Source organism: Mastigoproctus giganteus, chromosome 6 (genome assembly GCF_048544385.1).
Source record: "Mastigoproctus giganteus isolate SK-2022 chromosome 6, ASM4854438v1, whole genome shotgun sequence".
NCBI lineage: Eukaryota > Metazoa > Arthropoda > Arachnida > Uropygi > Thelyphonidae > Mastigoproctus > Mastigoproctus giganteus.
The window spans coordinates 58,314,577-58,319,685 of record NC_143580.1 but is presented as its reverse complement, the minus strand read 5'-3'; the positions used below and the strand labels follow the sequence as shown (position 1 = coordinate 58,319,685).

General features: G+C 37.2%; 1 pseudogene; it reads right to left on the bottom strand.

Annotated features, from left to right (window-relative positions):
* Positions 1–954: 954 nt before the first annotated feature.
* LOC150084318 (putative leucine--tRNA ligase, mitochondrial pseudogene) lies at positions 955–3,751 on the bottom strand (annotated as a pseudogene).
* Positions 3,752–5,109: the final 1,358 nt, after the last annotated feature.

Sequence of the window (5,109 nt, the reverse complement as noted above, 5' to 3'; positions counted from 1 at the left end):
TGGAAGGCAAATTGCTGCCAACCATTACAGACCATTTCAATCTGCCAAGTAACTGCATCTTTCAGGACTCTGCTCCTTGTCATCAGGCGAAAAGTGTAAGTAGGCACTTCTGTAGTTACTTCAGCTTCATTTCTGCATTAGAGGTTCGACAGTAATGTGTTTACATTTGTTACAGGTAAAAAAATGGATGGAAGAACTGTCCATTACAACTCTTAGCTGGCTAGGAAACAGCCCGGACCTGAATCCTATAGAGAATTATTGGCATTGTGTGGAATCTGCAGTTCCAGAAAGAAACCAAAGACCCTTTGTGAACTTCAGGAAGCCATAATTCGTGTTTGGAACCACAAACTATCAGTTGATTATCTTCAGAAATTGATCTTGTCAATGCCTTGATGGTGTGCTGCTGTCATCAGGACCAGAGGTGGTTCAACTAAATATTTGTTTGTACCTGCTGAACTTTTCATTTTCTTTTCTATTTAAAATGATAAACTGAAGCAAACTGAGGGCTTCTGATAACATTTCAGCCATAATTGCAATGTTTACCAAAGCTGTTGTATAAAGTTACGAATGCTCGTTTTGGAATATTTTGAGAGCACCTGCCAAATATTACTTAGCTTTGCCTAACTATTAATAAATATCTTTTGTTTATATTTATATTTGTGATGCTAGTCATTAATGTAACATACCATTGTGAAAAAACAGTTAGAAATGTGAAATTCCTAGGTGATGCACTTTCTTTGAACACCAGTGTATACTGTTAATATTTACAAATTTTAATTTGAAAACTGTTTTCAAAAAATATAAAATTTTAATCTTTCATAATTTTTACATACTCCTTGTATAACCTAATTAAAATTACATATATGTATTAAAAACTTTTACTTTCTTTACTAAGAATTTTCTGATTTAATACAAAAGCTTATACCATTACTTTTCATACCGTAGTAGTACCTTTCATAGCTTAGTAATAACATCTAATACTGTTTCATTACTTGGTCCATGGCGATATAACAACTTTTTAATTTTATTTTGTTTATTAACCCTCTCGACATCTTTTAATGAGCATGCTAACTGAAATATGTCTTCTTTAGTAGGGCATGGGGCATCTTTTTGGGTAATTATATCCTGCACAATTCCATCAATCTTAACTGTCAGAAATGGTTGGTAATCATCATCTATTGCTGGCCATGACTGTTGTAAAACGGGTTCAGTTTTGTTAAAATATTTTTGACCAATGGCAGCTTTAGAAAATCCTGCCCACAATTCTGAAGCAAAGTGAGGAGTAACTGGAGCAAGCATAATTATTAAAGAAGCAAGGGTATTTTCAAATTCATCATTAACAGCTACAAACCAGTTTGGAGTTTTTCTAAGTACAGCTGTTAGATGCTGCAAACTGAAAACAACTTTATGCAAGCACCCATTTTTTGCATAATTACTGGTTATTTCCTTTATAAAATAATTCCTCATGTTAAATATAAATTTACTATGTTCTTCAACCTCTTTTGAAGGGCTTTTGTTAAAGTTTATAGTAGTTCGGTATTCACGAAAGTCAGCAACTGTAAGTAGAACACGCTTCTGCCATTTTAGAATGTCACGAGTCTGTTTTGGAGGCCAGTTGACATCAGATTTTGGAGTCAGACTGCACAATATAAGTCGTGTGGAATCAATTCCATACTTTTCAGTTACTGCTTCACATGTTATACCATTATGTTTAGATTTACTCATTTTTTCCCAGTTAATCACAACTGGCAGCTTTGTGCCTTTTTCAACTGGCTTTTTACCAGAAAAATCTACTTCATCACGGGCGACATACTGACCTGTTTCAGCCACTTGAAAGGTTTCGCCTTTCACCATGCCTATTGCAACAAACTGACTAAAAGGTTCTTGACACGTTAGTAATCTTTCTGAATGGAAGAAATGATTCAAAAATCTAGCATAATATAAATGTAGAGTAGCATGCTCTAACCCTCCTATATATACATTAACTGGGATTAAATTCTTAATTTTCCCTAAATCAAATGGTGCTAGTGAATTATTTGGATCCAAAAAACGAAGAAAATACCAAGAACTATCTACAAAAGTATCCATTGTATCTGTTTCTCTTATAGAAAGGTCTCCACATTTAGGACATGAAACATTTAACCATTCTGAGGCATTTTGAAGAGGAGACAATCCTGTTTTCTCAATTTCCGGCACATCAGGCAAAGTAACTGGAAGATGTTCATAAGGGACTGGGACAATCTTGCATGAAGGGCAATAAATTATGGGAATGGGTGTACCCCAATACCTTTGCCTTGAAATAAGCCAGTCTTGAAGGTTGCTACTGGTGCAATAACCCCCCCTCCCCATTTGCTTTATCTGCTGTATGATCATTTCTTTGGCTATGTTTATTTTCAGTCCAGAAAATTCTCCAGAATTTTTAAGGGTGTTACTTGATTCATCTAATATTTTGATCACTGGAAGGGAATGTTCACAAGCAAATTTATGGTCTTCTTGAATTTCACCAGGAATACCAAGCTGGGCATGATTAAAATTTTCATACCTTTTTCTATCAGACACAAAAACTGGAAGCACTAGTCCATTGAATGGATTAACTGCTGACAATTTCAGCTGATGTACTTTGCCATTCTGGATTCCACCCCACTCTTCTGAAACATTCAAATGGTGTCCTGGTGAAATACAGATAAATGATGCTCCAAAAATGAATTCAGGAAATTGTGTCCAAACGGTTATATTATCATTTACTTCCTCTTCATCAGAATGACAGTTGAAATAAATAACATATCCATTACACTCCCCAATCCATGCTTTTTGCATATGATTAACGCGTGCACTTAAATTATCATTCAGTGCATTATAGAGACTCTCTGCAAATGCTGTAGTGCGCAAAAACCACTGATCAAGTGTACGCTTTTCAACTTTTGCTCCTGATCTCCATGAAAGGCCGTTTTCATTAACCTGTTCATCTGCCAGTACAGTCTGATCAATGGGGTCCCAGTTTACAAGAGCCTTCCTTTTGTAAGCCAATCCTCTATAAAACATTTTTAAAAACAGATGCTGGGTCCATTTATAGTAAGCTGGATCACATGTGGAGATTTCTCTACTCCAATTAAAACTCAATCTAAAATCCTGCAGCTCTTTTTTCATTTTCCTAATATTATTCTTAGTCCATTCCTTAGGATTTTCCTTACTGAGGAGAGCAGCATTTTCGGCTGGAAGACCGAAACTATCCCAGCCGACTGGATAAATAACGTTCTTGCCATTCATTCGATAAAAATGGGCTAACGCATCACCAGTGGTATATACCCGTAAATGACCCAAATGGATTTTACCTGATGTATAAGGAAACATGGTTAGCACATACATCTTTTCTGAATCTTCATTATTTTTGTCATTCTGTACGATTTTATCTTTCCAAAATGTCTCTATATCCTTCTTTGTTTCCAGATTTAACTTTCGCTCCCAAATTCCTGTAAGACTGAATAAATATCTCTGCTTCAAACAGAAAAAATGCGAATCCTTTAAGACCCGCTTTAAAAACATACAACCACGCTGCAGGCCAGGTATAACCATACTATTACACCAATGTTTCCGAAGAAAACTGAACGGCATCATTTATATGAACTGCCACGACTCGTATTCACATGTTCCATTCAGTGGCCTTAACAACTATACTCCATATCCAGAAATGTCAATATAATACGTTCCACATCAAAAACGCATTATGTGACAGATACATCAACAACATATATTTATATAAATTGTTGACTTTTGAATAACTTCAACTTGCGATAACTCTCAATGCATCACACATTTAAAATTATTTATATCAAAGTAACATAGATGGCGATACCAATGCAACATACAATCTGAGAACTGGAGTAAAAATTATTATTAGTAAAAATACCGAATAATTCGGCAACTCAGGAAGGGGACTAATTTGATCTGTTTAAATCCGGCTGTGAAAAAGTCCTAAAAGTCCATTCCCTTTTAAAAAGAAATTTCTCCCTATGGAATCAAATTTGGGCCTTTTCCAAACGGCGTGACAGAATAGCAGAACTTACCACTTCACTAACCGTGAGGAATAATTCCTCAAAGAGTGGGAAATTACTGTGCAGCGTACTCACGTGCAGCGAAACATTAAACACGAACTGAAAGTGAAGAAATGGAAGGCTATCTGGTTGGCCTACAGTGTCCAAAGGAAAGTGATTTTCATCGATGGGAAATTCAACTTCAAAAGATACACCGATGAGCCAAACCATTATGACCACCTACCTAATATGATGTTGGTCCTCCACGTGCAGCCAAAAAAGCTCGTACCCGGCGAGGCATGGATGCTACAAAATTTCTTAATGTGTCTTGTGGTATGTGGTACCAACATATAACTAGCAGATCCTATAACTCCTGTAAGGTCCGTCGTTGAAACGCCGCAGATCGGAGTTGCAATTCCAACCCAAAGAGGCCGGGGCAATACCTCGAAGTCTTTCTCATGTTCGACGACTGACCGTGAGCATCCCACCAATCGCGCCCTTTCGGTTTCGGATATGCTCTGACTCAGTCGTCTGGTCATTACAATTTGGCCTTTGTCAAACTCGCTTAAGTCCGAAGCCTTTCCCATTTGAAGAACAAGAGTAACACAGATTAACGGAGCTCAGTATCAGATGTCGGGGAAGTCCCGACCCGCGCACGCGCCGTAGATCATCTGCAGTTGCTTCGATTTGCATAACGACTCGCTGGTCATAATTTCTTGGCTCATCGGTGTATACTGAGTATTTTTTTTTATTAGATACACCAACCTCATAGTTTTATTTCCTTCCCCCAACAATGTTTGTGTCCCGAAATTGCCTCAGATTGGACGGTGGCCGATCTATTCTGCCAACAGTTGGATCGATCGACTCACAGATGCTAACTTGGACTGTGATCGATTTAATATGTAGGCCTAGGTGAGGCCCCCAGATAGCAACTAGAGGGACTATCGTTCGCTATTATGATCAAAATAATATGGATTTCTTTTTAATGCTATGTGACAATCAAAGCGTAATGATTCCCGAATACTGCTTTAGAACCCCCTTCCCAAAATTCTAATTCACCACAAAATTACTTTAGTTC